This window comes from Pantherophis guttatus, chromosome 7 (assembly GCF_059756535.1).
Source record: "Pantherophis guttatus breed Tessera chromosome 7, ASM5975653v1, whole genome shotgun sequence".
Lineage (NCBI taxonomy): Eukaryota > Metazoa > Chordata > Lepidosauria > Squamata > Colubridae > Pantherophis > Pantherophis guttatus.
Window position 1 is genome coordinate 68,736,615 of NC_142069.1, and position 12,992 is coordinate 68,749,606.

Sequence of the window (12,992 nt, forward strand, 5' to 3'; positions counted from 1 at the left end):
GACAATGTATCCCAGGAGTTAAGCATATACTTGCAAAATCTTGTTCTCCTGCTTCCGTTCTGTCTGCTTTTTGAAATCAGTTAATCATCTTCTTGACAGCAGAGTCGGTCGCCGGCGTCTGGCTCCATTTAAACGGAGTCGCCACGGATCCGGAGCTTCAGTGGGCTGAGCGGGGAGCTCTCACCCTCCAAGTCCCTGGAATTACTCCAGGGGCTTCCGGGGAGCTCTACCCTCGCCCACCGGCTCTCCTCTCCTTCTTCTCCCAAAGGAGAGGTTTTTAAGCCGTCTGACAGCTGATTAGCGCTGTCAGAATGGCTCCAACAGAATCGCGGGGCTGGCGGTCCAAAAAGACTGTCCGCGATGCCAGCGGTGCCAACTGGAAGCCCACCATTGTTTCTACTTTGATGAAGATGCCTCCCTTTGTCCTCTACCACAACATTAAGATAATTTTTTACCATCAGAAATTATTTTCTATATAGCAGTCTTTGGCCTAGTTATGTTTTTCAGACCCAAAAGCAAATTATGGTCTAAATTTGCCAATGTGAATTTAAGGTCTCTAGCAAAGAATTGAGGTGTTTCCCAGAAGACAGAAAACCTGAAGGGAAGGCGGGGGGGGGGTCGTCAGAGGAGCTTCAGTAGGAAGGGCTTCTTAGTGATTCAGAAAAGGGTTGGCCTCTGCTCAGTCTCTGAACTGAAGAGAGCATTTGGGCAGAGAGTTCTTTCTGTTTAAATCTCTGGGAAGGAGCCCAGTCCTGAGGACATCCCTTCCCTACCTTATGCTCCTCAGTCCCCTCATCAAAGATGTCTTCTACAGCCTGCCTGCCTCCCCCACCCCCACCCCCAACAAGGAAAAACATTGATAAAAGCGCTAGAGCAGTCCTTCTGAAGACCAACTTACATGTTGGAAGTCGAGGTGGCGCAGTGGTTAGAGTGCAGCACTGCAGGCTATTTCAGCTGACTGCTAGTTGCAGTTCAGCAGTTCAAATCTCACCGGCTCAAGGTTGACTCAGACTTCCATCCTTCCAAGGTCGGTAAAATGAAGACCCAGATTGTTGGGGACAATATGCTGACTCTGTAAAGCGCTTAGAGAGGGCTGTAAAAGCACTATGAAGCGGTATACAAGTCTAAGTGCTATTGCTATTGCTATCTTCACTGTGATAACTGACAACTGAGAGTTAGTGACCTTTCACCCCAAAAGCCATAAAGCCAATTGAATTCCCAACGAGATGACAGCCTCTTTCTTTTCCCCCCAGCACTGCTGTGACTAGGGTCAGTTCTCTCTGTTGTTTTTGCTTAGATGCAGAAACCTTTTTCTCCAGACCTCATTTCTCATAGAGCAATCCAAGCCAGGAAAAAAAAATGTATTCATAGAACACATTCTGCCCCAACAAAATAGGTATAGCTTCATGATCACATGACCCTCTTTTAGGCAAATTCCAATTTTGAGGGGTCCAGCTCTTAAGGAAGCCAAAAGATCAGACTTTTCCTTTTTATCCAAGCTCTTGCAGTGTAGACTGCCCAGGGGTGGGTTTCTACCAGTTTGCCCCGGTTCGAGTGAACTAGTAGTGGCGGTGGCTGGAGGCTCCGCCCACCCACCCAGATGTCATCACGGATGCTCTGTGCATGTGCAGAAGGTTCTGTGCATGTACAGAAGCACCATACGTGAGTGAAGTGTGCGCATGCGCGCTCCCGATTTTGAACCAATAGCGAAGGTAGGTGGGACCCACTAAGACTGCCCCTTGGTATGGAAGTTCTATTAAGCCACCCACTTGAGCAAGACTCCTTATGACAGCTCTCTTGCCGTTGCTTTCCTGGAACTTTCTCTATAGTCCACACTGTGCCTCGGCCCTCTCGATTCTTTCTGCTTGGATGAAGAAACCCTCCTTTTCTTCTGCACGCCAAAGTTCAACTGCAAGAGACAGAGAGAGAGAGAATATCCCTCCCCAACCACATCCCTCCTCAAGACATGGCACCATGTCTTAAGATCAGCAATCACTTTCCATCTCTTCCTCTTCATCCCAACTCAGTATGCATTCTCCAACATGCTAAATCCTGAATCCAGATCAGGGGGGGAAATTCCCATTTTTATAGAATATATTCTTCTCAAATAAAAAGCCACAAGGTACCGTTCGTCTTTAAAATGAGGAATGAATTTATGTCACCACCACCCAGTTGTTCAGGATGAAATGGAGGCAATTCTCACACCAGCTGAGTTTTTTAAAAAATATTTTTATATTTTATATTATTTTTTATATTTTATATTAAAATTAATATGTTGGTTCAACTGTTTTTTAACTCTGCACTTTATTTTTACAAAAATGAATCAAAGGTGGTCATGAAAGATTGGTCAGTAAGTTCAAAGAAATTGATTTTACCATCAAAGAATTAATATAACAAAGTGATATTTTAAGTATCTTTTTTTAATTCACCACAGAATGTCCACCCACTGACGCTTTTGATGACCCAGAAGCCTTTCTGTGTGATGTATTCTTCTTTATTCCTCCCATACCATTTTCTTCAAACCGCATTTTTTACAAGATATGCCAAGTTACAGGCTGCTAAGAGCCCCTCACCCTGCAACTGAGGAACTCAGCAGCAGTTGCTTTGTTGTGGTATAATGTGATTTGGCTTAAGGCCACCTTTTATTAGAAATAGAGCAGTGGACAAGTCAGACAATAGACCAATATTCAAGGAAAAACTGAAATGCTTAATGTATATCCCAATTAACCACATTTCCTGCATTTTCATCCAGTCAAATTGAGCATGTGTCCCCTGTCCATTAGAAGTGGCAGGATCTCTATATTCACTACTGAAGAAAGTTAACATCCATTCACTCTTAGAAGAATGAAACAATCTAGGAAATATTAAAAAGGCAGAATATTATACCTCCCTGGATGAGAAAAGGAGAAATATGCTCTTGGAAAGCAGCCCCCACCTTTGTTAATAGCCCCAGAAAGACTGGTGCCAACCTATCTACAAGAAAAAAGTCTGGGCCAGCTTATCTACAAAACAAAAGACCTTCACCCTGGTGGGTTCTAAATTTTTTTACTACCGGTTCTGTGGGCGTGGCTTATTTTGTGGGCAGGGTTTGATGGTCATGTGACAAACAATTCTTTAGGATTTAGCAGAGGTACTGGTCTACCAGGCTTTTAACTGCTTGCAGAGCCGTACCGGTCTACCCATTTGTTTTTGGAGTGTTCCGGCCTACTGATTTGTTTTTGGAACGCACCGGTCTACCCATTTGTTTTTGGAACACACTGGTCTACCACCACACTGCCTTTTACCGCTGATCAGCTGTAGGGCGGCCCTTTGAAGCACCGCAGCAAGAGTTTAAACAGTTTTTTGCCGCTCTGCCACCACCGAGAGCATCGGAAACCAATTTCAGGCAGCTTGGCCTCAATTGCCAATCTACCACTACCGAGCAGTTTACAAGGAGTGGATCAGTTCTAGCCAATCAGTTGGGAGGCTTCTTGGCTTCTCAATTTAAAGCTAAGGTGTCTTTTTTCTCTCTCTCTCTTCTTTGTCAAGTGAGCCCTGATTTTTTCCTTCTAGCCAGTCAGCTGGGACTTGGGAGGCAGCGAATAGATTGAGGGCGGGGCAGGCAGAGGTGGAATATACCGGTTCTCCGAACTACTCAAAATTTCCACTACTGGTTTGCAAGAACCGGGGAGAACTGGTAGCAACCCACCACTGCCCTCTACCCATCTCACCACATGGTATCTGGGAAGATTGCATCACCCAGCAAGGTTCAACCAAGCCTGGGACTCAAGACAGCCTACAAAATTACCCCTGCATGGCCCATGGGAGTCTCGACAAGGAGCCTGACAACCCATCAGAGTACATGCCCTTGCCACAGGAACAGGAAGCAAGTTCAAAGCCCAAGAGAGGGTATAAATATCTCTCTCTGTTTCTCTCTCCCCACCCTCCCTCCCTCTCCCTCTCCCTCCCTCTCTCTCTCTCTCCCATGTGTTCAATTTCCCAGGACCTCAAATCACGTGGTCCTGTCCACCATTAAACCATCTTTCCAAACAGCCTCCATGTTTTCAGTGTCTTTCTCCCCACTTGGAACTGAACCCAGATGGACATTTCTTCCAACACTATATTCCCTCAAATGGAAGTAGAGAAAATACTGTTTTTTTTTTTACTTCAGAACAGTCCTTTTTTCCTTCATGCCCCCATTACTACATTAGAATCTTTACAAAGTTTCTGTAGACCATGGAAATGATTACTTGTCATAACCCCTCATTCTCTGCTCAGTTTCAGCATTCGCTTCCATCTTAAATAGGGCAGATTCAGCATCTACAATCAATCATGACTTTTCAGTGTCTGCTGTTTGTGTACCCAGTCTTCAAAGCTTCTTCCACTCCCCCTCCATTCACATAGATACCACTTAGGAATGCTTCTTGCAATGCAGATTTATCCTGATGCCATCACATTTCCAAACTCTACAACGGGTGTCAGGATGCAGGTTTGTGGAATTTGCAACGTTCTAAGTGTTTTGATGGTTATATCCAGTGGTGGGAGTCAGCCAGTTCGCACCACTTCGGGAGAACCAGTTATTAACTTTCTGAGCAGTTTGGTGAGCTGGTTGTTGGAAGAAATCATTAGGGCAGAGAACCGGTTGTTAAATTATTTCAATCCCACCGCTGGTTATATCTAGATTACCAAATGTGTTTATGATAGAAATGGATAAGAATAAAATGTAAAAATTGTTTGTAATATTTAAACTGTATATTAGATAACGATTACATTCTAAGTAGCCTACATTTGTAACTGTTAATGGAATAGCCTATTACTAAATTAAGGGATACTCATTTCATTAGTAGACTTTCTAATAATGCATTAGTAGTTTTCCAAATGAGTTCCACATTCAAATTGAAATATAGTTCTGAATTTAAATAAAAGCAGGCTGAATTATATTTACTTGCAGCTTGAGTATACAGTGCAATAAGCTTTTTCTTTGGATATTGTTAACAGACACGTAACAACCCTGTGTAGGTTTACTGGAAGGTAGTGCAGCTTTATTCAAGAATAAATGAAGCCTTTAACAGATTTCTTATTCATGGTTCAAAAACATGTCCTAATACATTTGAGCTGGATTCACATACAAGGTAATGAAGTTTTGGGGCGGGGTGTCAGAATGTGGTAGAAGCATTGTGCTGCAGGCCCTGCCCCTTTGAATCTGCATGCAACAATCAGTGCAGATACAAAAGGGCATGTCTTGCATCTCAATGCTCTGTCCACTATCATATTGATTTTGATACCCATGACCCTGCATCCTGCACACCACAGCTTTTCTTTAAACTCCTAGTGATATGTAAAGTATGAATAACACAAAATATGATGGTTAAAAATACTATGGTTTAGCACAATCCATGAACCCACCCAGAGCATCTTTCTAGAACAGGGGTTTCAAACTCATGGCCAGGGGCTGGATGCGTCATGCGCTGGCCACGCCCACGCCCAGTTTAGTGAAGGGGGAAAAAGTTGCGATACATCATGTGATGATGCCGTGAGACGTGAGTTTGACACCCCTGTTCTAGAAACACAAGCAATCTTGATAAGTTTCTATAGGTAGTTTTCATCTTATCACCACGATTGAGATTTAAATCAGTCAAGTGAGTCATCATGTGACCAGTCCCCAATTTTATGACTTTTTTTTACTGCAGCCATTAAGTGAATCACCACACATCAGCAAAGCACATGGCTGTCAAGCTACTCATATGGTCATTCAGCAACACCAGCTTACCGAAGAAGTTACCGGAAAACAACTGGGAAGATCACAAATTGCAATCACATGACCACAAGACACTGTAACCATCATAAATGAGAGTCAGTTGCCAAGTACCAAAATTGCAATCACTTGACTGTGAGGGTGGTGCAGCAATTGTAATTTGGAGGACGGATCATACATCACTTTTTCTGAGACTGTTGTAACTTTGAACCACTGTTAAACGAAAGGTCATAAATTGAAAACTACTGTACTGCAGAGTCTCTGGAGCATGAAGGAGCTTGATATGCCTGATACACCTGCAGCTCGGGGTAGGCTATTATCTGTTTCATCCTGCCAAGGGATGGAGTATCTCTCTTAATCCCTTACCCTGAAATAGGCTGCAAAATATATAGCAGACTGCATTTTAAAGCACCACCTGGTTTCGCCGAAACAATGTGCACATTTTTAAAAAATCTGGGCTTGCAATTCAAACCCATTCCTCATACTCAAGTTGTAACATAGTATGCCAGATATGGTAGGGTTTTTATTAACCCAATGTCAATTATTTACTTCAGTTGTCTCCCATTCCTGCCATGCATAATGCACAATTGTCTGCATTTTTAACACACTGTATAATATTTCAAAAGGCTTGCAGGCATCCATCGGCTTGTTTATGGACATTGTATGTAGAAGAATACTTTACATTAATGATTTCTGCTTTTATCCGTTTGTTTCCGTCACATTTTCAAATGTGGTTACTTTTAAAATGGACCATTTCCCCCCACAGTTGGTAGCATTGCAATTCATCATTTATTGCAGGTCTATGGCAAAATACAGTGCATAATCATTCATTGTGATTTCCCAGGGCAGTTTAGCAAAACCTTTTCTCTCCCTTACAAGCTGTTGTATCAAAAGTGGCACAGTATACGAAGGATTTCATCTCAGTACTTTTTAATTTTTGTTTTTACTATCTATTTCTAAATATATTCTGATATAGAAATTCTAGCAGGTACAGGACCACAGTTGACCAGCTTGCTAGCTATTGTGGAATAAAGTCACTTCAGTACATGACATATAGTTTTCAAATACTGACATATAGATTTCAACGAGATGTGTGTTTGCTTTTCCTACATCAGGGTTCCTCCAATGCCCCAGCCCCATTGCTGGCTGGGGAATTCTGGGAGTTGAAGTTCACAAATCTGAACTTCAAAACCTTAATCTCAGCAAGGTTGAGAAACACTGTTCTACATGTTTACCTAGTAAATCACTAAACCAATTCAATCTCTACTGGATTCTATTTAGAAGTATAGTTTGGACTTCTAACAGAATATTTCAGGTAGTCCTTGACTTACAACCACAATTGAACCCCAAATTTTTGTTAAGAGAGGCATTTGTTAAGTGAGTTTTGCCCCATTTTACAAGTTTTCTTGCTTCCGTTGTTAAGTGAATCACTGCAGTTGATAAGTTAGTAACTTGGTTGTTAAGTGAATCTTGCTTCCCCATTGACTTTGCTTATCAGAAGGTCACAAAAAGTGATCACCTTGGGATACAGCAATGGTCATAAATATGGACCAGTTACCAAGCATGTGAATTTTGATCACATTAACATGGGGATGCTGCAAAGGTCAGGCTGTTTGCTGGGAGGAGGCAAATTGCTGGGAGGCAGAGGCCGAGGCAGTTTTTTTTTTTCTTGTTTTCTTCCCCAAAAGCTAGGTTTTATAGTCCAGAGCGTCTTATATTCTGTTCACCACTTAGAGACAAATAATTTGCTATCCAACAGTTTCGCTTTAGGAAAAACTTTTCCTGTAATTTACAACTTTTGCACTGTAAAAACATCTGGCCTACATGTCTTGATCAAGATAAAGCTGTTGATGCAATTTACATAGATTTTTGTAAGGCTTTTGATACAGTAGTACATGATAAACTGCTCTTGAAATTAAATTCTTACAGCATTTCTGGACCTTTGCACAAGTGGATTGCTGCTTTCCTGTCTAATAGACTGCAGAAAGTCAAAATAGGGAACTTGCTGTCTAATCCTGTATCAGTTACCAGTGGTGTTCCACAAGGCAGAGTTTTAGGTCCCATGCTTTTTTTGCTCTATATCAACGATTTATGTGATTAACTAAAAAGCAATTGTGTTCTTTTTGCCTATGATGTAAAATTATTCAATTCTACAGATAATTCTGTTGTTTTGCAAAGTGATCTCAACTATGTGTCTGAATGGTCATCCATTTGGCAACTTCAAATTTTGATTAATAAATGTTCTGCCTTACATATTGGTAAACGTAATCAGAATGTCAAGTATAAACTAGGTGGCATTGATCTAGCAGATGACCCTCACTTTGTTAAGGACCTAGCTGTACTTATCTCTGATGATTTATGCTCCAAAGCTCACTGTAACAGCTTTGCTAAAAAAGCATTAAGAGTTGTAAACTTAATTTTGCAAAGCTTATTTTTCTGGAAACATTGTATTGCTAATTAAAGTCTATAAAACTTATGCTAGATCACTTTTAGAGTATTATTCAATTGTTTGGAATCCCCACCATATATCTTGACATCAGTACAATCGAGCAGGTTCAGAAGTACTCCACGAGAAAATTCTTGCATTCTTCTGTACACAATAGAATTCCTTATGCTACTAGGCTCGAAATTCTCAGTTCAGAGAACTTAGAACTGTGTTGCTTGTGGTCAGACCTAGATATTGCATACAAAATTATAAGTATTAACATTTTACCTGTTAATGACTTTTTCTGTTTTAATTGCAATAATACGTGTGTGAACAACCGCTTTAAACTCAATGTAAATAGTTCTAAACTTGACTGTAAAAAATATGATTTCTGTAATGCAGTTGTCAAAGTCTGGAATGCCCTACCTGATTCAGTTATCTCAGCTACAAATTTTCAGTTTCAATCACAAATTGACTTCTGTGGACCTTACTTCATACTTAAGTGGTTAGTAGAGGGGCCATGCATAAGTGCACTAACGTGCCTATTGTTCCTGTCATTGTATTTTTATTCTCTTATTCTTGTTCTTGTTTTTGTTTGACAAATTCCAATCAATCAATCAATCAATCAATCAATCAATCAATCTAAGTGCTATTGCTACCCACTTTTTTCAGAAGTACTTGCATATTCATGAGTCATTGTAGCATCAATGGAATGCTACAAGGGCTCATTACATCATTTCTTCCCCATTGAGCAGGCAGGCAGCAGCAGAGAGGGTTTAGTCACAGCAGCCAATCAAATTCTGAGAGTTGACAACCTTAGAAGTGAATTACATAATGGATAGACTTGTTTTTTCCTTTGTTCCTTCTGTACAGATTTTGGGGCAATAACTAGCTATGCAAAACAGATCAGTTTGGGTAACTGACTGGGTAGAGTTATGATGTTAATCAGGGGTGGTATTCACTTAGCTTCACTACTGGTTTGCAAATGTGAGCATGCGCGCATGCGCAAAGCATCAAAAACGGGACATGATTACATCCAGGCAGGTAGGTGGAGCCTCCCACAGCCGATGCTACCAATTCACCCAAACCGGATAGAACCAGCTGAATACCACCACTGATGTTCATGTTGCCCATGACTTCATCAATTTGAAACTAATTTAATCTCTTGAAAGTCAGTGACTGAATTAACTTCTTTTTGATGTTCCTCTTTTTAATGTTTCTACTATACATTCCCCCCACCCTCGCATTGAGACAGTTAATCGTGTTGTGGGAACAGGGATCATGCCTAGACACTATGAACTGAAATTAATAGCTTCTATCACAGAATTGGCTTTGATTCTTGTTATATATATAGTTTTGGTGGGAAGTTTGAATAAACTAGCCATCAGCTGATTGACTGACCACCACAGCTGCAAGGTATATAAGGGGAGCTGTTTCCCCTGGTCAGTTGCTGAATCCTCACTCTACATTAAAGAGCTGTTGTCACTCACTGCCTGGCTTGTTGTGTCTTCATTCACCCAACGTAATATTGGCGACGAGGATGGGATTTTGAGGCCAGAAGCCATGGAAGAGCTGAAGCCACGAGCTGACAAGGAAGCTGCAACCCTGAATCCAGCCAGGCGAGTGAGCAGAGTACCCAGAGATCCTACCGACGATGTCTGCCTATATACTGCTAGCGCCTTTCAACCCAACGGAAGAGAAGTGGGGATCCTACTTGTTCTGCTTCGAATGCTTCCTAGTGGCCAGAGACCTACAGGGGCTGCCAGACGTGCGAAAGAGCCATTGTGGACCCAAGGTATTTGACATGGTCGAACCCCTGTCGGAACCGAACTCGGTCCACACCATCTCGTGGCAAATGCTCCAGACGCTGCTGAAGGACCACTAGGCCCCGACACCATCGAAATACGTCCAACAGTACGAGTTCCGGCAATGAATGCAGCAGGAGGGAGAATTGATCAGCGAGTACGTCGCTGCCCTGCAGAAGGCCGCAAACCAGTGCGAGTATCGAGATCTAGATGAGATGCTCCTAGAGCAACTAATCTGCAGAGTGAGAGATATTCGCTTGCAGAGGAGATTGCTTGCAAAGACGAATCTAACATTGAACATCGCAATGACGAGGCAAGGGCTCAAGAATCCTCCACCAAGGCAGCCGAGAGACTACAGGGGACGACACAGGCCAGAACAGCACAGAGGTCAGCCCCAGTTCATCAGGAAACTGTATACACTGAGAGCAAGGAGGAGTCGGATGAGGAGGTCTGCCGAACCGAACAGTACTGGCAGGACCGTCGAGGTCACCGAGATGCCTGTGCAAGCTGTGGGGGACCCCATCCATGCCAGACCTGCAAGTTCCGAGATGCCATTTGCCAGCAATGCGATCGGAAGGGTCACATCGCTAGAGTCTGCAGATCCAAGCAGAATTCCAATTACAAGCCGTGGAGCAACGCTAGCCAATCAGAGACGGCACAGTGGAAGAAGACCAATAAGAAGGGTGGTCACAGGAAGGGTACAAAATCGAGGACCTCAAAGCCTGCACCATTCGAATCGACCGGACCTGCACATCCCCCAGAGAGAAGACCTACATGACGGTTGAAATCGAGGGGCATGAGTGCGTAATGGAGATTGACACCGGGTCCCCAATAACCATCATGTCCTGGGACAAGCTAAAGAAGGCTGTCCCCAGCGTCCAGAAACGGCACCTACGGTACCAGCGGCTCAGACTGCGCAATTACCAGGGGAACCGCATCCCCGTTGGGAGGAATCAGCAAGTTCCAAGTGGCGTACGGGGAACTCCGGGAGAAGCTTCCCCTCACCGTGGTCAGCGGAAAGCTCCCAAGCCTCCTGGGCATGGACTAGTTCAGGGCCCTGGGCATGGGATTCACCAGAGTCCGCAATGTGCAAAGGACGACCTGATGCAGGAGTTCCAGGATGTGTTCGACGAGTGGCTCGGCAAGTATGTGGGGATCCCTATCTCGTTCAACCTCAACCCCAATATTGCCCCTATCCGGTTGAAGCCCAGGAGGGTACCATTCATCCTAAAGCCGAAGATTGATGTCGAACTGGACAAATTGATTAAGCAAGGGGTGTTAGTGCCAGTCGATCATTCCCGGTGGGAGACCCCAATAGTGACCCCTGTTAAGCCTGATGGGTCCATGCGCATCTGTGCTGATTACAAATGTACGATCAATAAGGCCCTCCAACAGAGCGCTTACCCGGTTCCGATCGTACACCATCTGCTACATTCCCTCAGGCCCAACACGATCTTTGCAAAACTCGATCTTGCACAGGCATATCAGCAGTTGCCAGTAGATGGTGCTACTGCTGAGGCACAGGCTATAGTTATGCACAGAGGTGCCTTCAAGTATACCAGACTCCAATTCGGAGTCAGCATAGTTCCCAGCCTGTTCCAGAGCACCATGGAGCGACTATTACAGGGGATCCCCAGGGTGGTCCCGTATTTCGATGACGTGCTCGTCACTGCAGAGGACGAACAACAGCTAGGGGAGAGGCTTAGACAAGTTCTAGGGAAGTTCAGAAGTGCAGGACTCAGGGTCAAACGCAACAAGTGCAGGATTGCAGTCCCTTCCATGGAATTCTTGGTGTATCGGGTAGACAGAACTGGCATACACCCCACCGAGAGCAAGATTAGGGCAATCCAAGAGGCCCCCACCCCAAAGACAAGGCAGAACTACAAGCGTTCCTGGGACTGTTGAATTTCTACGCGATGTTCCTAAAAGACAAGGCAACAGTAGCAGAGCTCCTGCACAGACTGTTGGCCAAGAAGTCCACATGGGTTTGGGGGAAGGCTGAGGCTATCGCATTTGCTGCCGTAAAGAAACTCCTGTTGGCCTAGAGTTTTCTAATCCAGTACAACTCTATGCTTCCCCTTTTTCTAGTCTGTGACGCATCCCAATTCGGCGTGGGGGCCGTCCTGAGCCATAGACTACCAAACGGTCTAGAGGCACCCATTGCCTACTACTCCCGGGCTCTGTCAAGCACCGAACGGAACTACAGTCAACTTGAAAAGGAGGCCCTAGCAGCTGTCTCGGGAGTCAAGTTCCACAAGTACGTGTTCGGCAGAGACTTCGACCTCATCACGGACCATCGCTCCCTTCTGGGTCTCATAGCAGGGGACCAACCCACCCCGGCAGCCCTGTCTCCCAGGATGACACGCTGGGCGTGTCTTCCTGGCAGCATACTCCTATTGCCTGGTACATCAACCAGGGGTGAGCATGGGCAACGCCGACACCCTCAGCGGTTGCCCATTACTGGACATGATAGAAGACCCCACACCCGGAATACCAGTCCTGCTGATTGACGTCTTGGACTCAGGACCCACCACTTCAGCAGAGGTGGCGATGGCTTCAACCAAAGACCACGTACTCAGGAAAGTCATGAGTTGGGTCATGAGGGGGTGGCTGGAAAAGACTGAGGGCGGGGAATTCAAACACTTCACTAACAAAAGAGGCAAACTGACAATGCAAGGGGGTTGTCTATTGTGGGGCAATCGGGTCATTGTTCCCTTGTGCCTAAGGGAAAAAGTTTTGAATCTGTTACATGAGGGGCACCCCGGGATCGTGAGGATGAAGGGGTTAGCTAGGAGCTACGTTTGGTGGCCTCAAATGGATAAGGACATCACTGAGTGGGTGGGGAAGTGCCAGCCCTGCCAAGAGTCTAGGCCAGACCCCCCTACAGCACTGGTAAGGGAATGGGAGCAGCCTCAGGGTCCCTGGTCCAGGATCCATATAGATTTTGCTGGCCCATTGCATGGGCAGGTATTTATGGTCATCGTGGATGCCTTCTCGAAGTGGCTGGAGATTAGACTTATGAAAGCCA